General features: G+C 37.5%; 1 protein-coding gene across 2 annotated transcripts in view; it reads left to right on the top strand.

The window, feature by feature from the left end:
- The first annotated feature begins 19,118 nt into the window (after positions 1–19,118).
- The window catches only part of LOC149085057 (uncharacterized), a 76,704-nt gene continuing 68,821 nt past the window's right edge, over positions 19,119–27,001 (top strand). The window contains exon 1 of one of the 2 annotated variants that reach the window (XM_089232838.1): positions 19,119–19,405. The gene's annotated coding sequence lies outside the window, so the exon portion shown is untranslated. The remainder of the gene's footprint in view (positions 19,406–27,001) is intronic. The other variant, XM_089232839.1, reaches the window with a different exon arrangement.

Raw genomic sequence — 27,001 nt, 5'->3', positions numbered from 1 at the left:
CAATAGGGACATATTGTTAATAGTAATGTTATGCAGCAAGTTTAGTATTTGAGGGTCAACTTTCCCTTCTTCTAAGAAATACAAAAACGTTCCTGTCAATGCTGATATTTTTAAAATTATTTTCATTCTTTTTTATTAGGTTTTTATTTTCTCTAGGTTTCTTTTGTTTAACTCTTTAAGGGACATTGAAGAGGTATATCACCTCCTTTAAAGGCTTCTTATTTTAGCATTGACAAGCCCAGATATTTTCTAAAGTTTATTTCTCAATGAAATACTTTTCCCCTATACTTCTTACTTTGTAACTGCTGCAAATCAAAGAAAAAAAAGCCTACTTAATTTAAATACATACATACATATATATATATAAAATATTATGTGTGTGTGTGTATATATGTGGCATTTTATAAGGGGGTTTAGTGATTTCTGTTGTGGTACTTGAAGGGTTAAGACAAGAAGTCATGAACAGATGCATGCAATCTTTCTTTATATTTTTTTTTTGGAGAAATGTTTGGATTTGTGCTATTGCAGCTTCAAGCGTAAATGACTGGAAGTAATATTGTTTATTGTTAACCACAAAATGTAAACTGCTGCTATGAAAACATAAATTAGCTGTAAGAAGCTAGTGGTTGCTCTTCCTTTAGTATCATCATAATTTTTGCAGATGACTTTCTCTAGTGCTTCATCAGCATTGCAAATACAACCTTCTGAAGTGCCTGTAAAAACTTCGTCATTAATCATAAATTAAAAAGTCATCTTCAAAATGCATCTTTTTTTATATATATATTTAATGCTCATACTCTTTTTAAAAGAAAATGTGTATTATTTTTTCCTGTAACATTTTTTGACAGTTGATAGTTTTCACATATCCATTTTCTTTGGAGATTTATGATGGAATTTGAAAACTATGAACCAATGGCAAAACCAAAATAAAATATTTTCTCTAGTAAACATATTCCTGAATGAATGTAATTTGAGCATTTTTATTATTTTTATTTTTGCATCATCTTGGCATTGTATATTTGCGAAATAAATTATGTTATAACATTAAATCTGGCCATATCATTTTGTAGATAACTCGGGAAGAGAAATTTATAGATTAGTTGTGTACATAATGTGATGTACAATATTATACATCAGTAACATATATTATGTTTTTATTACTCAAATCATCCAGATCATAAATATGAAATGAGCATTTAAGCAAAGGGGCAAGCAAATCACCAAAAACTGAGGATTCTATATCCACTGTTCGAAATAGAAAATGAAAATATATTTAGAGGGTTTTTACACAGTTAATGCTGGATGAGTACTTTTAGTTCTTTACTCACAGAGTTGTCACTGAGATTTTCATATAATGTGTTCATGAATAACACTGCCAACCAACTAATGTGTGATAATTACTCCAATGGAAGTAAATTTAAAAATTTCTATTTATGAACTGATCATATAAAACAGTTCTTTCATTGGACTAATCTGTCAAAACTTTATTTTGATGTGCCAAGAAAAGTCTAATTTATTGTTGTCTTTATGGTGTAACCATTTATGTATAATTTTGTGGTATTTATTATCATTTTGTTTTTCAGTTCCCCTCACTTCTTTACTTACCAATTTTTATGATATTGTTTCATTTCTAATTGCAGAATAACAGTTCTGCAACTCAGGAAGTTCGTGTTTGTCTGTTGATTTTTTTTCCTTTGAATACCTCACACCTTCCCTTCCCATAATATGTGATTTTTCTGTTACATCTGTAATTTATGTTTGGTGTATTTATGTTATGTCTGGAGTTGTGAGGATGAAACATTTCTACTTTCAAAACTCATTAAGAGATGGTGATCAATGTACTGTTTATTATTATTATTTTTTGAGTTTTGTTTGTATTTAAGTAAATATTTCAGCATGGAATAAATCTGTCTTGATATGTTTCTCGTATTTTGTGTTTTTTTTAGATTTTATGCAAAAGTCATGCAAGGCATAAGAAATTTGTAAAATGTTGTCTTGAAAGTGATTTTGATATACTCAAGACAATGTGAACACAGTTCTGTTACCATAAAAAAGGCATCATATATTTTTTATAATTTTTTTTAAATTGGTGCAGAGGCCCATAGGAGTGGATTACTTTGCACTACCCAATGTAATAATTATTTCAAGCAAAACAATATCTTGGAACACTGTATTCTTACTTTAAATTTATTACGTCATCGTATAGAACCTGGGATGGTAAAAAAACTTTTTTTTTTGGTTTAAATAAACAATTACATTAAAACAATAAAATTTCTCAAAAATCATTCAAACTTCTAATAATTAAAATAAAATGTTTATTAATGTAATTAACACTATTCCCATACTAATTTAGAAAATTTTCTTACATTTTAGCAAAAATCAACTTTTGAAATTATTTTATAGCTTAACTCAAGGAATTTTGTGTTTGAAAATTCTTAATGCTATTATTAACTATATAATAAAGATTTTTTCTCCAGTTACTTTCAATATGCTTTATTAGTAAAATATTTTGCAAAAGCTGTGATAAAACTAGTAAATACAATGTGTTTAATAAAGCATAATTAATGCAGATTAATTAGTGATGATTTACGTTATACAGGGTGATTATAAATAAAATTCCGATTTCAAAACACTGTAAAATAAGAATCATTATTCAGAATGACTTGAAAATTTACATGAGTATTACTGAAGCAATGTAATAAAAAAACTTGATGCTGTACGTATCTAACATGTTGGAAAGTTGCTTGCAGAATGGAAATCATAGCCAGTCAGGACAAAATGATAACTTAATTAACATTGCACGATTTCATAATTCATGGAAACATCATAAAGATAAAGTCATTAAACAAATAACTGCAACTTACACAATAAATGTTATATATGTTGTCCACCATGTTCTGGCTATGAGGTGGATGCATAAAAATGCTTATTCAAAAACAGATCAGAGTATGTCATGGTAATGATGTGGATGTGCTTTCAATTCACCAAAGTTTGCAATCTGACAACTGTACATAACATTTTGAGGCACCCCCAAAAGCCAAAATTTGCAAGGGTTAAGATGAGGTGAGTGTGGGGGCTAGGTGTCATGTCATCCTGTTCTTTTCAGCTAGTGTTGCAATGTCACATCATGATAAAAGTTGTGCTATCCACATTGATGCTGTTGAAGTATCAAAATGATGGGGTTGCACAAAATAGATTATACCGCTGGCCCAGTACAGCATCATCTACTTCTACATTTCTAAATATTTTTTTCTTTTGCTAAAGAAAATACCATTGCTTCAGAAGTATATACGCAAATTTTCAAAGCCATTCTGAACAGTAGTTCTTATTTTACATCCTTTGGAATCAGAACTTTAATTATAATCACCCTGTTTGTAGCCAATTATTTTTCATAAAACATTTACTACAGTACTGTAGAACCTTGACTAAGGCCGGTATTACTCTATAAAAGCTTGATAAAAGTTCTTTTATAAAATTTGAAAAATGTTACCGATAAGCACATCTGTTACATTCGAGCAAATTTAACTAATCCGCCTATTGGTTACATTTTTCAAGTTTTATAAATGAACTTTTATCAAACTTTATAGTGTAATGCTGGCCTAACCCTTTGAGCAGTTTTTAAAATTTTCTTCATCAGCAATATAATTGTCACAATGAAAATCACAACCTTCTAGAAATTGCCATCTATCTTCAAGAATTTTTTTTTAATTGTGTGGGCTGAGAGAGAGATATTTCCAACGTAAAGTTTCTTGCTGAACCCTTGATAGTTACAAGGCTGTTCTGTGGAAAACTCGATGATAATGGGGTTGTTAGAAAGAATTAGAACAAATTTTTGAATATTTATGAAAAAAAAAAGTGTCTCTCCACTGCCTTGTCTCAACAACATCATAGCCCCAGGAAAAAATAAAAGAGGGCTTAGGCACCACCTCAGGCAATTTAAACTGCTGGTCTGCCTCTGCTTCCGTTACTGAACTTGAGTGCCAACTCAGTATCCTACCGCTTTCCATCCATAGAGAGAGACATATCTCAATTAATTTTCTTTTTTTAAAATCCTCCATGGCCTTTTTCCCTTTTTCATATCGGCACTTCCCATATTCTTACCCAATCTTCACACCTTCCCAATAGAATTAATCATTCCCAAAAATTGAAACCTGTCTTTGTCTAGTGCCGACTTCCAAAATGTACATGAACAAAATGAATTCTGTGAATGAGTCTATTTTAAAACGCTGTATTTATTCTAATTTGATGTAGTTGTTATACATTACTAAATTATCCATATTTTTCCTTTTGTAACATATAAAATAAATTCATAATTTAACACTATTTTCTATCATTCATAGTGTCAATTAAGAGAAAAATTTGATAAGTGTAAAAACTTTGAACAAAAATCAGCTACGTCAATAAAAATCTAACCACTGTATTACAATGATTTTCAATTAGTGCTTCCAATTAGCCGAACTTCCAGAAAACCAAGAACCGCCACGCTATGTAATAACGTAACTTCCAGGGCCGGAACTAGAGGGGCGCAGGGGGAAACGCCCGGGTGGCAATTTCAGGTGGGAGCAAAGAACGTAATAAAATTATCGCATTTTAAATTTGTGGGTGCGGCAAAATATTGTTTACCCCGGCCGGCAAAAATTCTAGTTACGACCCTGGTCACTCCTTTCATTTTTTATTCTTATATCTTCATTATTCTGAAACACATTTTTTGACACCTTAAAACAATACACTTGATAATAAACATTAATAATACAACAACTTGAACAAACACATGTTGACACCTTGGCAAACCTCCGTGGACAACCTTTCGAAAACCACCGAGATAGACAACAATGCATCATTTTTATCGATTCACATTTTTCTTTAATAAATTGCCATGCTACATTTCCTTTTCAGGTAACTTCCTGTTCGATTATGTTCAATTTAACAGAGTATTCTAATTTTCGTTGATTTTGTCACACAATGGTCATTTTTATACACGTTAAGTGTAATTAGAACGGCACCTACAGTTTAACCCCTTTAACTGCCACATTATGGAAAATAGAATAAGAGGAAAATGATAATATAAATAAAAACGTAATGCTCAAAAAATCGTCAACGAATAAGGCAAATACCAAGCAATACTAAAGGAAATCCTTATAATTTAGAGTTCATTACATTGAGAGAATGTTCATCTTTGCTCTATTGATACATAAAATTAAAAAAAAAAAAAGGATTTATGTGCGAGAGAGAGAGATAATAATTAAGAGATTATTATTTTTAGAGTGCTCCGACTTTCTTGCCGCATTCTTGGGCATTTCATATTTTTCTGTAACCTCATCCGATTTTTTTTAAAATGTCCCGTTTTTCATTGTAACTTACTTTTATTCACTATCTTTTCCGTAATTGGGGATAGACATAATTTTCATAATTTAAATTTTATTATAATTAATCTGATTCATTTTAATCAAAATTTATAGAAGTATAAAATACTCACATATTAGTCGAGTTTGGCTACGGACTTGCTGTAGCTCTTCATTTCCCGCCATTAGTTATTTATGCGCAATAATTGGCAATTTCACTGACAATTGATAGCATTTTTAGCGAGAATGGGTACGTATGAATGTCCCGTATTTATGATCCTAATATTTCCTATATTTTTTCGCTAAAATATGGTCACTCTAATCACAATAAATACTACACATGGAAGTAGTATTTGATTTCACTGATTATATTTTTTATACTCATTTTTTGAAAGCGCCTACCTCGGTTGTAGCGGCAAAATTTATCTAAATTTCCGATGTCGTTATAACCAGAGGCATCGGAATTGCAGGTGCTCGACTTGGTCTTTACATAGGAGACTAGCTGCTACCCGCGGCTTCGCACGCGTGAATTTGGTAATCCGAAAATTCTTCCTTGAAATTCCTTTCGGGAGTGAATTCTGAGAAATCCCTTCTTAGCGAGTCTGCATCATAAAATGAAGATACTGACAAAATTTCAAATTTATAGTTTCAACGGTTTTCAATCGGCATGATTTCTCTACATAGCATTTCAACCCTCTTATGAGTCGAATTTTGAAAAACCTTCTTACAGTGAGTCTTTATGTTACGAAATAAAACTATTGACCAAATTTCATAAATATAGCTTCACTGGTTTCGGTTAGGCGTGATTTCTCTATGTAACCATTGAACCCTCTTATGACCCCTCTCGGGGGTCAAATTTTGTAAAACCCCTTCTGAGTCGGTCTTAGCATCATAAAATAAAACTACTGACCGAATTTCATAAATATAGCTTCAGTATTTTTGGCTCGGCGGCGTAATTTCTCTGTATAACCTTTGAACCCCCTTAGGGGTCGAATTTTTTATTTAAAAAACCCTTTCTCTTTACGTCATGAAATAAAACTACGGACCAAATTTCATGTATTTGCTCCAGCGGTTTCGGCTCGGCATGATTTTCTCTGTTTAACCTTTGAACCCCCTTATAACTCCCTTAGGGGTGAAATTTCGAAAAACCCTTTCTTAGTGGGTCTTTACTTCATAAAATAAAACTACTGACCGAATTTCATATTCATAACTCCAGTGGTTTCGGCTCGGCGATGATGAATCAGTCAGTCAGGACATGTCATTATATATAGATGTTGATTTCTGAATTAATTCTGAGGGTGCTCAATTCGGTGACACAAATACTGTGGGTGCACGAGCACCCACTGCACCTTCAGCTCCGACGTCACTGGGGAAAACCGAGTTTGTCTGTACATAATAATGAATGAACAAAAGAATCCTACCAAATTTTCATGCACATCCTCACGTCCAGCTGATATGTGTCAGTAAAAAGTTTATCAATTTAGTTCACAATCATTTATCATGTGCTTTAAACTTTCTTTCCGGTCTTGGGGTGTCTTCAGGATTTTTCGAGTAGAATATTGGAGCATTCTTACTACTGAAAGTAACGGCAGATCCAGAAATCGTTACACCAGAGTATTGCTCAATCGATGTCGAAACCACTGTTTTTTCTGCATCCGAACCACTCGTTTCGATAGCTAATTGGGAACCCTTCAAACCTGCTGTAAAATTCTGTGGAATAGTATCATGCTTAGACGCTCTTTTTTCTTCACCATCTTCTGTTTTGAGAGAACTTTTCGTGAACATTTCTTTTAGACTTGATCCGAAAACCGATATGCTACAATAAACGTCACTGAACTTCAATTTCTCGCGGAATCCAGAGATTATTCCATTTTCGCTATTGAAATCTGCTCTCAACTTTCTTTGCAGTCTTTTCATGACGCGAGGTTCACCCATTAGATCATTACCAAGTATATCTTGGTAATAAAGTTCTTGATAGACGAGGTCTTTACAATAGACTAGACGCAGCAGCTTTCCGTATCTGTTGTAGATTTTCTTCTGAAGGTAGTAACGAGCGAAGGTGATGGAAACTTCATGAGAGTTGATCAGTTCTATTCTCCGATGTTTCATCGTATCTCTCAAATGTTCAAAAATAACCTCATAATGAAAGGCGTAATGATTTATTCCATTGTAGGCAATGACTCGGTCATGTTTCGGGATTTCATTCTGCATTCCTGAGTCATCTGGAATGTTCACCTTTTTCCATTCGTAATCCACTTTCCTATAAAATGTCTTCTTCTGTGCGTCCTCATGGTCAGGATGTAGTAATTCGTACGAACAAGGATTTTTAATTAAATTCAATCGATAAAGTAGGAAAGTCATTTTAAAAAAAAATGGTGATTGAGTTGAACTCAACTAAATATAACCAAATTCGTTCGCGGCTAGGCAACGAGTGATTGTATATGAAATGGTACGTGGCAAATGTGTTCAGTGAAATCAATGGTTGCAAGATCTGATCAAAGACAACAGATGCAAAACATAATCAAGCTCTTCCTAAGTGAATTTTCTTTCATAATGGGAATTTTTTACTCAAGTGCGAAGGTCGACGTCAGATTTTGCAAGAGTATTGTGTGTGTCGGGAGTGTTTTTTTTGTTTTTTTTTGGAAATAAAATTCGTTTTTCCACTACAATGAGAGTTTCAGAAAAACACACAGCTATTAATTCACAATAGCGTTAAAATATTTTCTTTTATTGCAGCGTTTCTCAACAGGTGGTCCGCACGCAGACTTGATAAAATTATTCACCCGTTGTAATTGGTTTTATATAGCATTTTATATCCATATAGATTCAAATAAAATTATACCTTCAATGCTTTGGTTAACCATACATCATTGAGGAGAAAGAATGCAGGGAATTGCGATACTAAATATGGGACATCACTAAATTTTGCTAAAAATTGCAATCTATTGCTTTAAATGCAATTTGCTAATTACTACTAAAAATGCTGAAGGGAAATAAAGAGCTGCTAAAAATCGCACAGTAAACAAAAATTTAAGTAAAATAAAATTCGGTAAACTGGGATCTTAAATGATAATCCGTATAATATGCGGGACATCGCCAGTTGTCATCAAAAACTTTGTCAGAAGTAGGCACAATCACCAATCGTAATTAAAATTCCAAAAAAATTGAGGACAAAACGTTTAACCTGACAAATATGTGAAATGAATATTTATAATTTTTTCCATAATTATCATAATATAATTTATACTATGAAAACGCTGTGTGTGCGTGTGTATTCACGCCTTAAGTAAATATTACAAATTTAAATAAGTATCGGTGGAAAAACGGGACAAATGTGTAAGAAAATGGGAACAACGAAAATTACAGGAATGTCCCGTAATACGGGACACAAGTGGTCCGTCAAATTTTTTCAGACATTTTACTGGTCCTTGTTTTCAAAAAGGTTGAGAAACTCTGTTCTATTGGATAAAGATTGTCTAATCCATTCACTGCTGCCTTCAATATGTTGCTTGCAAGCACAGTGGTATTCACTGAAACATCCAAAAGTGCTCGATTTCCATGTCTAATTTCGTATTTACGAGGTATTGATCGATCCCCGAATTTAACGCTAATGATCGAGTTGAATTCAGAAATCTGCATTGTTGATCCGAGTTTGAATATACTCTATAACTGTATCAGAGTTCAAATCAACATTATATCCAGAAAGCCTCTCAATTTGATGCATTGTGAAAGGTCGAGAAAAAAAATTCACCTCTACTGCCGCCACACGGAGGCCAATCGCTGCAGTTGAGAGAGGCTGCAATGTCTCTATTCAGCGAGTACGCTACTGTGAGTGTTTTAAGGAAGTGTTTTGTGAAGGATGTTTAAAGAAAAGTGATGGGTTTAGTGCACTTTCCGGGATTGCAAGTGGTCCTGGGATCGATTTCCAGTGGAGACAACAAATTTTTCTTTCCCGAGGTCACCTCGTCGTAATACAGGGTGTCCTATCAAGACCACCAAAACTCTGCACAGCAAGATTCCTCGTTTGAAATACATAAAAAATGCCCAAAGAACTGTACCCATAATTTTCGATAAAAATGCAAAAGAAAAGTATGGCGTCATATCCGGTGCATGGAAAAAAAACTTCATTGGAATCATGAACCATCGGTATTTGCATATGTTCGCATAGGAAGATGTTCAAAATGTCCACCGCGCATATCGAGGCATGCATGCGCGCATCGTGGAATGGCTAATAAAGTTTTTTTCCTTGCCCCGGAAATGACATCACACATACTTTACTTTTGCATTTTTTTCGAAAACTATGGGTCACACAGGTACAGTTTTTTTGGGCATTTTGTATACATTCCAAGTAAAGGAATGTAGCTGTGCACAGTTTGGGCGGTCTTGATGGGACACCCCGTATACAGAAAGCCTCTTGATTTGATGAATTGTGTGTGTGGGCCAAAGGGAAAATCACCCCATTCTACGCACAACGCTGCTTTCCTATGGCACACACACAAAACAAAGCATACATAAAAAATATGCCTAGCAAAAAACAAGCAAGCCTCTGGCTGTGCTAGGTCCTAGCAAATATGTACACTCTGCAAGTATGCTATAGTCGACGCTCGTAATAACGACCGTCAGTTATAGTGACCATCCCATTATAACGATCAGCACAATAGGTCCCAAATATTTCCTTACTATCACCATGTTATTTTTATCCAGTATAAAGATTGGTACATATCATTCTATCCATCACAACGACTGAGATCAACTCGGCTCCCACTTTTTTTGCAAAGAAATGGACAAAATCCTTCGTCGAGTGTGTTTGACCTTGACCTTTGATGCTTGCAGAAGAAAGGGTATCAAACGTAGATGGTTTTAATATAAAGCGTTGTCACTTCTATTGAAAGCCGGTAGTTAACTAGTGCCATATCTGTAAACGGGGCAAACCAAAGGCTCGCTGCGGTCACGTGAGTCGACTGGATGGTACCCCTCTTTTCCGTTTTCTTATTCTATTCTGCTAAACTCTCACATGGTGACTCACACTCACTTCCCACGTGGTGGATTTTTTATCTTATTCTAAATTTTATTGCGCAATTTTACTCAATTTCTCAACGGCAGAAAAATAGGCAAATGAACTAATTTTTCTGCGTGTAGTAAAAAAAATAAATGTAGGTTTAAGTCATATACAGTATTTTCGTAAGTACGATATACAGTTAAACCTCGTTAATAAGTCACTCTTGGAAGACCAAACATATGACCTCGTAAGCGGAGTGACTCGTTAAACGGAGTAGCCACATCCTTGCTGTGTGTGATTCCTGTCTCTCTATTGAGGCATTCATGCAGAGAAAACCAAATTTTAGTTATTCAAATGAGTTCAACCACATCAAAATTGATTACTTGAGTTTCTATAAACCAATTAATGTTTATTTGCCACACGATTACGCATTTGTACAACACAAAATTACCTTTCTCGATTTTTAAAAATTTTCCGCATGTTTAGCCATCCAGTTGACTCCTGCCACTTTCCTGATCTCGTCAATCCATCTTGCGTGGGGACGCCTTCTCACACATCTTTCAATGCTCCTTTGTGTTGTCTGCAGCCTTTGTATCGTCTTGCTTGTGAGTGTCCATGTTTCAGCTCCATAAGTCAGTGCTGGAGCACGCACTGGTTAAAAACTTTTCTTTTCAGGCATAATGGCATGTGACTCTTCAGAATTACACAGTTTTTTCCAAAAGTACTACATCCAATCCTGATCCTTCTGTTTATTTCATTAATGATTCCGTTGTGCATGGTAATTTCTTGTCCCAGGTATACATAGCTTTCTACTTCTTCTATCTCTGTGTTGTTGAGCAAGATTGTCCTCTTCAACGCAAAGGGGTTGAACATAACTTTAGTCTTTTGCAGATTCATTTAGGCCGGGACCTGCACTGGGGGGGAAGGCATCATCTATAGTTTTATTCTGTCAACGCACAGATACAACTGCAACCGCTGAGGGCGGTTTTTTCAACCGAGAAAATCCACATTTTTTTGGATGGTTGGGGTAACCGGAAAGCTGCCATCATGTATTGGAAAGGCTTGAACACCCTGATGACGGTTCGGCTGGACTCGCGGTTGCTGTCTTCCATTGTCTATTAAGTGGTTTGACAAGGAGGGTGATGGGATTTCGGAATTGCTCTTCTTCTCAGGTTGCCATAAAAGAATGAGGGGAAAAGACAAATTCGAGGAACTGAATGGTGAAGTTCCATTCGACGGAAACTAATTCTTTGTTTGGCGCTCTTGCACTGATAACAATATAAAAAACCGATGAAGAAAAAATTAAGTTTTTCTAACTAGTAAAATTTTTTCGCTTTCCTACATGAGCATACATTAAAACTCGGTTATAATGACATTCATAAAGTAACGTGATTACGCCGTTAAAACCGAGATATATATTTTAAAATACTTGAATGAAATGCATTGGATCCCGATTATAACGTTTTAGCAAAAAACCAATTAGTTACCTCATCCAAAAAAAATACAAATTGCCAGGAGCCCCAACCATTTCTAATATAAATTCATAAAAAAATTATCAGAAATAAAAATAGACATCTGAAGGAATAAATTTTTATATTCGCAAATTCCGTATCAAACTTTTGAAGCATTCATTAAAAGCATAAGTATGAACCGGGGAGGAAATATGTCCCTGAGAACTGCATTGTGAGTGTTTTGCGTTCATTATTCTGTATTTTAGGTATTTATTTTTGTATCGTATATGAATGTGGCTGTCTATCTGTTGTTTTTGCAATGAAAAAAAACTACCTATACCAGTGGTTCTCAACCGGTGCTCTGCGAAGCCCTCAGGGCTCCGTGTGAACTCCCAGAGTCTCCGCGGCCGCTCGAGGAAAATAAAAAAAAAAACCAGTAAATTTGAAAAAAATAATTAGTAATATTTTTGAATAATGAAAATAAGTCAGTAACTCTGATGAATAAATAAAAATAGGCCTATGGGGCTCCGCCATAGAAATTATATACTGGAAAGGGCTCCATGTCAAAAAAGGGTGAGAACCGCTGATTTAGACAAAACGTTGTCTGCGAGTAATATCGAAGAGTGCACTAAAACAATTTTTGCACCTATCGTTCTTTTCAAGCAGTTTTTAATTTACATACACACACAAAGCCGCAACTAGGGAGAGCGGGTCCACTGTACCGAGTGCTGAACTACAGCGGGCGCCGGATTACCCCTTTAACCACTCCTAACCTTTCCTTACACGGGGAAGCCAAAAGCTCGGTAGCTCTAGTTAAAAAGTATCCGGCTGCGGCCCTGTATGTACCTTAAACCTTGCAACATACATACTGATGTACAGGGCCACAACGACATGCGTGGTCAGCCGGGGCAAGCACAAATTTTGGCACCCCCTTTTAATATTGAGGGAGAGATGGAAGGTTAACATTTGCGCACCCCTCTGGCTCGGAGTTCGGGGCATCAGTCAGTGTCGTCTTAACGTATGGGCCCACCCGAGCATGGTCCGGGGGCCTCAAAAGAAGAGAGGCCTCACAAAAATGAGATCCGGTTGAAATTTTTTAGGATTTATTAGGTTGGGCCTCCGGAAAACCACTTGGCCGGGGGCCCATGATAGTCTTAAGACGGCCCTGGCATCAGTCCCGCCTACTCCTCCCTAGTTGCGGCCCTGGTGCCGTATGTACAGGGTGTTAAGCGGACCGGGGTAGCAAGTTCGGAGGGGCGGCAAAATTTAGTAATTCGTGGTCAGGAACTTTATAACGTGGAAAAGGCAGAGCAATTCCAATAGCCAGCACGTGGCAAAGTTATAACTCTGCGTCTGAAAACGGATTTAGTAAGAAGCATTTAAATGATTCCGTAAGGACATTACGGTCCCTACCGTCCGAGCACCGAATTGTCTCGGAACAGTAGGTCAGTGTATAATATATATGAGACGTTGCAATCATCAATATTTTCTCATGAGGTTTTCTTTTTGTCCCATTTTTGACTAACCATGCTTTGTTTAATATTTTTTTCAGATATTTTTCACATAAATGTTTTCATGAAATGAATATTTTTGGGAACTCTAAAAGGTCTAATGAGTATCATCATAGTGTTTTTTTTTTAAATTTGTTTACAATGAAATTCGATTTTTTAGAGTTTTTAAAACATGAAATTCTCAAATTTCATTCCGATTTTCTATCTGAATTTTTTTTCCTGACCATCAACAGAAATAATTTTTTTAAAATAGGAGAAAATAACTTTTTCCTCAACTACTTTTTGTCCCATGGGGTTTCCCAAAATTATAATTATTATGATTAATTTCCATTAATTAGAAATTTACTTTAATTACAAAGAAAAACGTACTAAATTCATGTCCAATTTTTTGAAACTTCAAAAATATGTTATTTCTTGAATAGCCAGTCATCATATATAAACAAATTGTTGCACAAATTGGGCACGAACTCCGAATTAGTTTCAAACGGCAAATATTGGTACAGAAAATTAAATAATTTAATTACCAGAATATTTTTATTGGTATATACAGTAAAGCCTCTCTTTTGCGAACACCGACAGGACTAAAAAATTCGTCCGTGAAAGAAGGGGTGACCGTTAATCAGGGGTTTGAAATACATACTCTTATTATATACAACTGTAAATTACTATTTGGCCATAAAAGAGGGGTGACCGCATCTGAGGGTGTCCGTTAAGGGGTGTTTTACTGCAATGCAACTTATGAGCATGAATTTGCATGATAATCGTAGCCAACTTCAGCTTGGCGGAAATAATTTAGCCAATCCCGAGATGTCACGTGACATTAAAAAATAAAAAACCCCGGTTGCTAACAGCAGTGTGTGTTCCACGCGAAATTCCACGGTTGCTGATAAGATCAACCGCACCAGCCGAACCGTAGTCTTCAGTTAGCCTAAGGCCGGGTAGTTGAAGAAGCGATCCCTCTTTCTCCAATGAAGATCGAAATTGGAAGTCTTTGTTTTCTTTCCATTCAAATTTTCCTTAACAGGTCGATCTTTCATATTCCCCAACTGTAACGTTGCTTTGTCTTTGAAGGTGAACACAACTTTTGAAATTTGGGGAACATTTTTTCAGTAAGGTTAACACACAGGGTTACAGATGCCTGACAATCGTTTAGCTAAGATTTGTTCAAAACTTCGAAAAGCCGACAGAATTATTGAGTGGATTAAATTTAACGTTGCTTTTTTATTTCTTAAAAAAAACACCACCACCGAATTTCTGCCATGGACACTTTTACAGCAAAAGTTTACCAAGAACTGCAACTCGTCAAGAAGAAAATTTCCGCTGAACCATTCCCAAATTAGAAGTGTCCAATGTCAGGGCCGTCTTAAGAGCATCATGGGCCCCGGACCAAGTGGTTTTTTTGAGGCCCTACCAGGTAAATTCTAGAAAATTTCAACCAAATCTCATTTTTGTAAGGCCCCCCGGGCCGTGCTGGGTGGGCCCATGCGTTACGACGGCAGTGTCTAATGTTGAAAGAATCTGATAACAAGCCTGCAGTGAATGGGGGGCAAGGAAATGGAAGCTTCAGTGGCTTGTGCTCGAATTGCTACGTCGATTTTTGACGTGTATTTAATCGTTTGCAAAGGAAATGCTGAGGTAGACATGCCGTTACGCCGCCGTCGAAGACCATATGAGCAGTTGTCAGAGTTCGATAGGGGAAGAATCATCGGGATGATGGAAGCTGGGTGGTCAGCTCGGAGAGTAGCCCGTCAACTAGGCCGTTCTGATTTTACTGTGAGGAGGTGTTGGGACCAGTGGACAGAAGAGACGTCATTTACACGGCGACCAGGTTCAGGACGCCCTCGACAGACCAGTCGTCGAGATGACCGTCACATCATCCGAAACGCACGCGTAGAGCCAATTAGTGCCTCATTGGCCGCTATCCAGACACAGGCAGCAGCTTCACTACGGGCCCCTGTGTCTTCCCGAACCATCGCAAGGCACCTGGCTGAAGGACATCTGGTATCGCGGCGCCCATTACGTGTGCTGCCAACGACACCCACCCACCAACGCCTCCGTTTGGAGTGGTGTCGAGCACGACGGGATTGGACTGCAACGGAATGGAACCAGGTCGTCTTCAGCGACGAATCGAGATTCAACTTGAGCAGTGATGACAATCGTGTTCGTGTGTGGAGGCCCCGTGGTGAACGCTTCAATCCTGCCTTCGCTTTACAGCGACACACCGCTCCCACAGCTGGTGTCATGGTATGGGGTGCCATTGCTTACGATACACGGTCACCCCTAATATTGATCCATGGCACAATGACAGCCCAGCGGTACGTCCATAACATCCTTCAGCCACATGTGTTGCCACTCATGGCAGGGCTCCCAGGAGCCATTTTTCAACAAGACAATGCTAGGCCACACACAGCAAGGATGTCACAAGACTTCCTCCGCCACATTACCACCCTTCCCTGGCCTGCTCTGTCCCCAGATTTGTCACCAATCGAGCATATCTGGGATCATTTGGGACGGCAAGTTGGACACCCTACGAGGTTGGTCGAACTAGAGGCGCATTTACAGCAACTGTGGAACGAGATGTCTCAGGACATCATACGGAACTTGTATGCCTCAATGCCCGCTCGTATCGCATCGTGCATTCGCGCTAGAGGGGGTCCAACAGAGTACTAAAACTTCTGTTCATCTGTACTTTTTTCTGCAATAAATGATCCTTTTTCTTGGATTTTCTAATCACTTACTTATATCAACGTAGTACTTACATGTGTAAAATTTCGTTTCATTTTGACGACTTCTTCTGGGTGCGCAAATTTTTATGGCAATGAGTGTATTATGGTGACCATGCGTCCCTTATCAACGAAGCCAACTTTTGACCTTTTATTCTTCAAGCCAACGATTTTAATCATGAAGTATTGTCTGAGGCTTTCATGGCCGGCGTTCAATGACTTGCAAGCGGTTTCCGGGCTATTGGGCCATGGTCTAGGACATTTTCTTCCTAACGTTTCTCCCAAATCTGTGTCAGGCATCTTCTGAGGTTAAACGGACGTAGGTCTCCGCGACAAGTGAGGAAGGCTCCGTACCATGGCCTAATAGCCCAGAAACCACTTGCAAGTGATTTAAGCAGGGCCGGACTTAGGCAGGTGCGAAGGGTTGCGGCAGCACCGGACAGCTACATTTTTGGGGCCGCAAAAGGGGATGAAAATGTTTTGATTACATTTTGACTTCAACTTTTTAACAAAGCAATAGCTTAAAATTCAGTCAAAGATAGAGAACCTCTAAGGTTGAGGGCCTGGGTCATGACCCCACATCCTGGAGCAGGGCCCCTAGGCTGAGATCTTTTGCGGGCTCCTGGGTCAGACTTTTCAAGGGCCATTCTATAGTTAATTTGTCCCGGGCCCCAGGGCTAGAGCCCGTCAGCCCCACCCTTGTGAGGGCCAAGCCCTGGGTAGGTAATAAGTTTTCTATTCATGACAGTCCTAAACCTTGAAGTGCCTGGGGGGGGGGGGGTTGCACTCGCAATTTTTTCACTGGAAAGCGAACACTTTTGTCCATAGTTATTGCCAAATGACATTTTTGACCACGAAGTAGTAGTTTTACAATCGTTTCGGGCACCAGTATGAACCTAGTGGGCACCAGATTACCCATGGAAACGCTGGGTTATTAGAAAACCCCTGTTCAGAGGGGCCGCAAAATATTTAAGCCTGTCCCCGGATTTAAGCCATCTTCATAACTCAGCAATTACATAACGATACTTACGACTATAATTAAGAATGTTCATCTATCATATTTGTCATGATTTTTCTTTTAAATTCACTGCAATTTGCAGTAGAGATTAATTTTTCACGACTGGTAACTTTGCTGTGATTTCAGCAATAAAAGATTCATCGAAAGACTGGTTATTTGTGGAGATGAAGATTACAAGGAAGAAAATTCGTCACTGCCCCCCACGGGGACTCGAACCCCGGTCTCTCGCTTGCCGGACGAGTGCTCTACTATCTAAGCTATGGAAGTAGATAGAATATTTCAACCTTGGAGCGTATATATATGTTGAAAGGCACCGTACATGGACGGCGTCAACAATCACCTAATAGCTCGTGAATGACAAAGGCCAACCAGATGGCCATATGCATATAGAAAATATATATTTTCTATCGATCGTTTCCGTATCCCACCAATATGCGTTAGGAGTTAAGGGGCAGTGCTGACGAAATTTTGCTGACAAGAGGGGGAGGGGGCCAAAAATGGCTAAAATTTGCTGACGTAATACTTTAACGGCCCCTATAATATATCAGCAAAGAAAAATGAAAAAAATTTATAAATCATTTTCGGACAAGTAGTGGAAAAATCAAATTTAATCAATACAATTAGCTAGATCCGAACAAAGGGCTCCAGGTGTATAGTCTACTATAGGCGGTATACCAGGTGCATACACTACCACCTACACCAATGTCGGGTAGGGCAGAGGACTGTTCACTACCAAAAGCACATAATTTTAGTGAAGTCCACTGGAATAAAATTTTTGCCTTTTTCGAAATGTATTACTACCTTCAACTACCACTACAGCCGGGTTTTCCTAGGAGCAGGTTTTCCGTGAATCGCTGAGCGCGACACGCCGTCCACTCACAAATAAGAAACGCAGTATGACTGTTTTCCTACAGAGCGCAATACGTCTTACGACAGCGCTTTACGTTGGGAGTAATTGGTGGACTGCTTCTGTGGGAGTCAAATGCGTCGAGCACCGCGCATTTCATTGATCTTCTCTTCATTTTTGTTATGTTTCCTTTCCCTTCCCTTCAAACCGAAGCATGCAGACGACAGAGTAGCTGATGCCAGGGCCATGTACTATATAGCTACCCTGAGCTGATGCGCCATGCTAGGAAAACACAAACGTGTAGCGTAATTATGTAACACGTTTCTGCTGATGCGAAATAGTCCAATTCGGTTCATGTGGCACAACAAAACCTAATCCTAGGAAAACCCATCTTAACCACAGTATTTTCATTTCTCCCTTACGCGAAAAAAAGTAAACAATGTTTGTATGGCATACAGCGGTTTAATCGAAGTTATAAAGTTAATAACGAAGTTTAAGCCGGGTTTTCCTAGGAGCAGGTTTTCTATGGGGCGCGCAGCGTGAAAACACTGATTGGTCAAAAAAACCTGAATTTCGGGTTTTTAACCAATCAGCATTTTCACGCTGCACGCAGCGCAGAAATTCTACTCCTAGGAAAACCCGGCTTTAGTGATCGAAAGCGCAACAAATTCCCAATATTACGATAGTGGGAATTATCGTAAAGCAAGAAGCAATGTGATTGGCTGAATAGGGCCCATCACTGAAAAAAATCGTGTAATCGCGGAATAGAGGTACATTTGCGAAATAGGCAAACCGGCACTGTCCCGGAAAATATGGGGCGTATAGTGACCAGATACAAAAGTCAAGACGTAGGACAGTCATCTTCAACTCGTTTCCCGCGAGCTCCACGGTGGTCTTTGAAGCATCCAGAGTGCTCGATGCTCGCGTCCGATTTCGTGCTCGACAGCACTTGGTCAACGTTCCTATCAAACACCTTGTACAAATTGCATTCAAGAATTAAAATCAATCCTGATTCCATGCATTCGTAAGTCAAATTTGCCTTAACGTTGCTGTTCTTTTGATGATAAGTACAGGCACTGCTCGCGAGTAGAAAAAGGTTGAAGACCTCTGACGTAAGGTATAAAGATATGAATTAGATGGTCACGCTAATTTTTTATAAATACGGGACGGTACCCTTGAAAGTTTATGTAGGATGAAGAGGCCCTGGAGTTGTCGTAACCGCGGGAATAGCCAGGTGCTCGGCTACTGTGTTTGTTTGGGGTAACAGTTTCGAATTGTGATACAAAAATGTATATGCTATGCATTGGTCATGATAATCATGAAAAATTTATGTTTTATTTTATAAAAGGATGCACCTGATGAAGAGCGCATCGCATGTTTTCTCCCGTAACATGTAACGCACATGTCTTGAAAGAGGTAGAAGATGGTAATTTCATTTTTTCGTTGGACAGCTTGAATTGATGTTATGTCTAGACATACTGGCCACCTGTATGAATGTATACTGCCGAAAGCTGGTGCGTATTGTTCTGTCAGTTTCTTTATTTTATGGTGCTGTAAACATGTGCTACTGGAATAAATCTGAAATGTGAAAGTTTATAAACATGGGCTGTGGGAATCAGGGGTGACTTAAGCAAGGGTGCGGTACAACCGGACGGCAAATTTCAAGGGGCAGCAGCGTAGGGTTTAACACACCAAAATTTTAAAAACTTCCAATTGTAAAAATTCACAAGCCATCAAGCTTTTTTTAGCCACACATTGACGACACGAGTGTTGAGAAAACGGTTAAACAGACGGAGTCTGGATCCGTAATACAGTACTACCCCTCTATAACAGACAACCTTGGGAGCAGAAATTTTGTCCACTACTGGGGAGTGGCCATTAATAGGTTTGAAGCCTGTTGACATGATTCAAAAGAAGTGTTCGTTGAGGGGATGTGCTCGCTAACATGGAGTGTATATTATGGGAGCTTCTGCTATTCCAGAAACTGGAACATAGTGCATGTTGGTGTCCCTACTCAGTAGTTTGTCCGGAACTGCAAAGTACAGGAAAAGGAGAAATTCAACTTCGCACTTATCCGGTCTCTAGAGCAACAGAAACACCTTTGAAGTATACATAGTATTTCTTAATAAACTACTTACTCTTTAGAGGATTAACAAGGGTTTATGAATAACAGCTTTAATGTTGATCAAGTTATCTGGCAAAATTGAGAATTATAAAATAATCCAAGACCAATGAGCGAGACGTAACTTTTAAAAGTATAATGTATGGTTATGATGGGCATGTACACTTTGCTCAGTGAACGTTTAAGGGGCTTCGAAAAGAAAATTCAGGAAAAATCAGGTTTATCCCAGGGTCCCTTAGGCTAAAGTCCTGTAAGCCAGTGTTTTACTTTCTATTTTTTTATTATGATTGAAATTTTAATAAATCAGATCAATCTCTGGAATCCTGGCTAGGCACGGACTCAAAAATAGCGGATTATCATCTCTCCCAGGAGTCAAATTATATGTTAAAAAACAGTCTGTGTAAAATACGGTACGATCCAACGAACATGCACGATAAATTGACCCTCCCAACACATCAACCGTTGCTCTGGCGGCCCTCCATACTTAGCTGGAAGTAACAGATGAAAATCATATTACCAGATTCCCATATAGTGCAGCCCCCCTCCCTCCATTATAGACATGAAGACCTGGGTCATGCCCACATAGACCCAAGGGTTAAGATGACCCTGGTTCTATGAACGTATCTGATGAATTCTGAAAGTAGTAATATTTTTTTCAACCATGTTTCACTTTTAAAGCTTTTTTCTCTTCACAGCTCTCTATGACTCCCTTCACCACCTGTCGTGAATCACTTTTCTTCTGATTTTCTCCCGTGGCCTCCCTAGAATATCCCAGGACCGCAAGGGGGCCATATGGCTCCAGGTTGAGAACCACTGCTGTAAGCTTCCTGCAAGAGTTGTCTGTAGGAGCAGCACATGAGCCTGTGCACCTGGGCGGCAGATACATTCAAGCTGCCCCTGGTGGGAATTAGTCTGAAATTGAAAATTGTCTATTCCCAATACAATCATACATAGGGGAATAGCTGTAGTATAATCTCTAGTTGGTGATTTTTTTCTTGGTGAGAAAAATTACTGAAAGCATGACAAGAGAGAAGTCGCCAAGCGTGAAATAGAGTCATGCTTTTGGACGTCTTACTTGCTAAAGTACACTCATGCCCATGTGTTTTAAACACAATATGCAGAATAAAATTTCAAAAAGTTAACACGTAAATCAACAGATTTGGGTGCAACTTATGAATTGAGCCCAGATTATATGGAAATGAATTTGCATATTTAGACCTTTATTTGCATATAAATTCATAAAACCAAAGAGTTTTCAGAATAAGCACATATTTTTGAAGGTTTATTTAAGCTCAATCACTTTTTTTTTATAATTTCCCAAATAAAAATTGCTCATAATATTTTCCATAACATTGGTTTTTTATCCGGAGGTGGGATTTAGTGAACTAATGGAGATGCTTGAAATATACTGGGGAGACAATTATTGTCTCATTAAAAAAGTAATTAATTTCTGTGTTTGAAATACTGTTTTTTCCGAATCAACCACTGTAATGTTTTTTCTAGAGATATGTCAAACAAGTGTTCAATTTTTTTCAGAAATAGTGTTAAATTTGTTTTGTTAATGGTATTTTGTAACTGAGCAGCTACAATGAACTAGAAATTAAAAATGCCTAAAACAATATGTGGAAGTTAATAGCATATACAGAATATAGGTTACATATGTGTGTGTGGGGGGGGGGATATTTTTTTGGAAATTAATATGTACTAAAAAATATATAGAAAATATGCATTTTAAAAACATATCTTTTTTTTTTTGCATGTTGATTTTCTTAATGCGTATTTTCTCATTTCTAGTACATATTCTTGAATTTTTAAATTTTTCAGGATTTTTTATTGTATATTTTTGGTTTTATATGCATATTTTGGCATTTTTTAAGTGCATATTTTGGCACTTTTAAACACATATTTTGGCAATTTTAAGCACATATTTGCATATTTTGTATTTAATAGCTAATTCGTAAGGATTTGATGCTGCTAAAAAAAAAATGATGAATAAAATGAAAAGCTAATGATAATTAGCTTTAGTTTTTATTTTACAAGTGTCGATTGTGTGATTGTGGGAATTGTAATTGCAGTAAATGTAATGGAAAGGAAAATCCACTCCCACCAATAACGCTGCTCAAAAAAAAAAAAAAAAAAAAAATCATGTTTTTAAAGAAATTTTAATGGTTTTAGGCCATAGAGAGTTTTCCAAACTTTTTGTTCCATTGTCCTTCTTCAGAATTTTTTCTCTCTCATCGCCTCCTACTCAAGCGAACCCATAGGATCCTATGTTAAACCTGTAGCTTTTATCACCCCCCTGGACCATTCCATCGCCCACTTTGGGAAACACTGATTTAGGGTATATTGGGGCTGTTGATTCCGAATCTGGCATTGGTTTTGTCAGATTGGCTCTAGTTTATGAGATAAAGGGACAATTTCAATGCTACCATAGGCAGCATACAAATCACGTCGTGAGTATGCATTATCTCAAAAACAAGCCCATTCAGCAAGAACAAGCCAGATTTGGAATCAGCTCCCCAAAATCACCTTAAAATCACTGAAATATTTTTCCAATGATTTACTATATTTATTTACACGCAAAGTTTCAATGGGATATGTATGCTGCTTATGGTATTACCATTGAAATTTTTAATTTTCATTTCATCTTAGAAAATAGAGCCAATCTGACAAAACTAATACCAGATTTAAAATTGGCACCCCAAATCATCCTAAAACCACTGTGTTCTTACTACAGGGTAGGGTTGGATTTTTGTTGTCAAGAACAGGTTTAAACTGTTAAAAACTGTCAGAAACCTAAATGAATATTTTTTGATAATGTTTTGAACACAATAGGTGTATAACATGATGAAAAACTTTTTTGTATATTACACTGAAGCGCCAAAAAAACTGGTACACCTGCCTAATATCGTGTAGGGCCAGCAGAAGTGCCGCAACACGACGTGGCATGGACTCGACTAATGTCTGAAGTAGTGCTGGAGGTAATTGACACCATGAATCCTGCAGGGCTGTCCATAAATCCGTAGGAGTAAGAGGGGGTGGAGATATCTTCTGAACAGCACGTTGCAAGGCATCCCAGATATGGTCAATAATGCTCATGTCTGGAAATTTAGGTGGCCAGCGGAAGTGTCTAAAGTCAGAAGAGTGTTCCTGGAGCCACTTTGTAGCAATTCTGGATGTGTGGGGTGTCGCATTGTCCTGCTGAAATTGTCCAAGTCCGTCGGAATGCACAATGGACATGAATGGGTGCAGGTGATCAGACAGGATGCTTACGTACCTGTCACCTGTCAGAGTCGTATCTAGACGTATCAGGGGTCCCATATCACGCCAACTGCACATGCCCCATACCATCACAGAGCCTCCACCAGCTTGAACAGTCCCCTGTTGACATGTAGGATCCATGGATTTATGAGGGTGTCTCCATACCCGTACACGTCCATCAGCTTGAAGCAATTGGAACCGAGACTCGTCAGACCAGGCAATGTGTTTCCAGTCCTCAACAGCCCAATGTCGGTGTTGTCGGGCTCAGGGGAGGCGTAAAGCTTTGTGTCGTGTAGTCATCAACGCGAGTGGGCCTTCGGCTCCGAAAGCACATATCGATGATGTTTCGTTGAATGGTTCGCACGCGGACACTTGATGGCCCAGCATTGAAATCTGCAGCAATTTGCGGAAGGGTTGCACGTCTGTCACGTTTAATGATTCTCGTCAGCCGTCCTTGGTCCCGTTCTTGCATGATCTTTTTCCGGCCGCAGCGATGTCGTAGATTTAGTTTTTTACCAGATTCCTGATATTCACGGTACACTCATGAAATGGTTGTACGTGAAAATCCAAATTTCATCGCTACCTCGGAGATGCTATGTCGCTTCTCTCTCGTGCGCCGACTATAACACCACGTTCAAACTCACTTTAATCTCGATAACCTGCCATTGTAGCAGCAGTAACCGATCTAACAACTATGTCAGACACTTGTTGTGTTATATAGGCGTTGCCGACCGCAGCGCCGTACTCTGATTGGTTCCATATCTCTTTATTTGCATGCGCATGCCTGTACCAGTTTTTTTGGCTCTTCAGTTTATAAGGTTTTATTTTTAAACACTAATTTATTACAATAATTAAAACAAAAATTATAATTTGCAATTTAGAATTTTTCAAAATGAGTCTAGAACATATAAAATATAATTTTGTGGTTCATTTTATCTAAGCTACTGATTACCCGTGTTCAATTTGCTAAGAGGAATAGAGCTGCTTATTCAAAATATGTATGATAGAGGCATCACAGAGTTAGGTTTAAGACTTCAGAAACTATAAATCAGTATTAAAACAGTAAAAAACTTATTGTCAATGTTGTCAAATAGTTTTTTTAACCTAATATGCTAAATAAAAAAACACTTTTATGTAGATTATAGGGTTTTATATTCGGAATTATAATTACTGATTTTGTCTATTTGAATCTATTTTGATATTTCAAATTTTCTGATCTGCCCAAAATTTTATTCCATGTAAAAATTCTCTCACAGAATCTGTTAATACACTAATTAAACTTATTTATTTCCATCTAAAAATTTCTTAGAGCTCAGGGTGTATAAATTCACAGAGTTTTGAAGAGTATTTTCAACCAAAGCAGAGCCGACAGGACTTGATACCCAAAGCATTTTTTTTGCACATTTAAATTGAAATACAACTTCAATTGGAAAACCATTGCATTATAAATGCTAGAAAATATACCAACCATATCATAGTGCAGAAGTAAGAATAACTTAACATTATTCAGCGGTTGTCAAAAAAGCGAATAGAATGCTTGGTCTCATTTTCAAAAAGGTCTCTTCGCGTTCTCCTAAAGTCATTCTTCCGCTTTTTCGAGGCTTAGTTTGTCCTGGACTGGAGTATGCTGTAAGGTTTTGGAGACCATACCTACAGAGGGACATACACTTGGTTGAAGGGGTGCAGAGAAGAGCTACGCGTGTCCTTATTGGCACACAGGGCTTGAGTTATGAAGAGAGACTTCATTTTTTGAATATGTTTACATTGGATGAACGCAGGTATCGAGGAGATATGATCAAAGTGTTCAAAATTTTCAATGGGATGGATAGGATGGACCATGAACTTTTAGTACACCGCCAATCGACTGCTTTTACAAGGGGACACCAGTATCGATTGGTGAGGGACAATGCAAGGTTATGGTGTCGCAGGGAATTTTTCTCTAATAGGGTTGTTAATAAATGGAATAGCTTACCCCTGGAGGTAGTAAATTGTAACACAATTGACACGTTTAAAAAGAAATACGATAAACATGTTGGGGTAAATCGAGAAGCTATCCATTCTTAGAATAAGACAACCATAAGTATTCTTTATGGGCATTGTATAATATTTTATCATGTGTATATATTGTTTATAATTTGTGTTAATTGCATTTTTAATTGGGTTGCTGTATTTTTGAAACATATGACATCCATATTTTTATGGGCATCTTTTTATCAGCCACCTCGTTGGGCATTTTGCCTGTTGTGGCGTTGTATTTATATTAAGTTTGACTAAGAATAAGTTACAGTAGTTTCTTAAGCTTCATGTACAAGCTAGCATTGCCAAATTAAATGACATTTTAGTTCTACAATTTAGTATTTTGATCTCTAGATATATTTCAATGTTATGCACAATAAGAGTATCTCAGTGATTATCTAGATAATTTAATAATAACAGAAATCAACATTACATATATGATGTAATAAACCTTTTTACACACTTATCTGTTGTAAAAAGAGTACAGCAGATGGTTTATATCAAAGCACATATATAAGCAGTTGAAGAAATTTTGGTAGAATCAGAGAATGTCAAATCATTCCATAGTTTCCCCTTCAGTGTTTATGCTATGCTTTATTCAAATTGCATATTTTGTAAGGGATATATATATATATATATATATATATTTTAGAGTAGTAGAAAATTATTTTAGAATCATATTAAATATTCATTCTTTGTATAACATAGTCACTTTAAACATTACATGCAATTAACGTGTGTATTTCCAATGGGAATTTTTATTTTGAAAAGCAATATTTGAGGTTTTTGACATGACAGTTTAAACCGTCAAAAACCTGCCAACCCTGCTACAGGGTGATCCAAAAGTGATGTAACCCATTCTAAAATATTTTATTTTTCAAATTCCATCAAGAAATAAATAAAAAAAAACTACAGTATATACTCGTATATAAGCCAAGTTTTATTGTGGGAAAATTCGTTCCTGAAGTGTGTTGTGTGTGTGTGTGTGTGTGTGGGGGGGGGGGTTGGCTTATACTCGGGTCAGTTTTTGATGAGAAAATATCGACCCCCGCAATCAATAGTCATTTTTGTAACTATAGATGGCGCTAATAATTAGTAGTGATAGCTGGCGTTGCAAATCATCAGAGTGATTTTTGTAGCTATAGATAGATGGCGGTTGTGTTAGTAGTGTTAGTACTTTTCAGGTTAAATCCACGTGGTAATTTTTTTCCCGGGCAGTACAAGTCGTGATCACCCACAGAAAAATCATTGATCTAGTGTTGTATTAGTAAGTATCAACGATAAAAAATGGAGAAAGCTAAAAGATTTGCATATGAAGCGTCTTTCAAACTGAAAGTTATCAAATTTGCCGAAGAAAACAATAACTGTGCTGCAGCTCAGACATATAACGTCAATGAGAAACGAGAGAGAATGGCGGAAAATGAAAGAGAAAATTTCAGCCATGCGGAAGACAAAAAAGGCTCTTTGAGGAAAAGTATTGGTGTTCCCTGAACTCTCTTTGAGAAGGAATTGAATGAATGGGTGCTACACCTCAGACTGAAAGGTACAATCGTGACAAGGACAGCCATTCGTCTGAAAGCATCGAAACAAGCTGACAGGTTAACAAGCTGAGAGTGTTAAATTCAAAGGGACAAATCCAGAAAAGTTCTATGCATCCTCAGGTTGGTGTACTCGTTTCATGAACCGTTTCGACCTGTGCTTACGCCAGCAA

This window comes from Pholcus phalangioides, unplaced genomic scaffold (genome assembly GCF_987345545.1).
Source record: "Pholcus phalangioides strain wild (caught in Gottingen) unplaced genomic scaffold, Ppha-v1.0 ptg000007l_1, whole genome shotgun sequence".
Taxonomy (NCBI): domain Eukaryota; kingdom Metazoa; phylum Arthropoda; class Arachnida; order Araneae; family Pholcidae; genus Pholcus; species Pholcus phalangioides.
The sequence above is the reverse complement of the archived record's forward strand: the minus strand, read 5'-3'. Positions and strand labels throughout refer to the sequence as shown.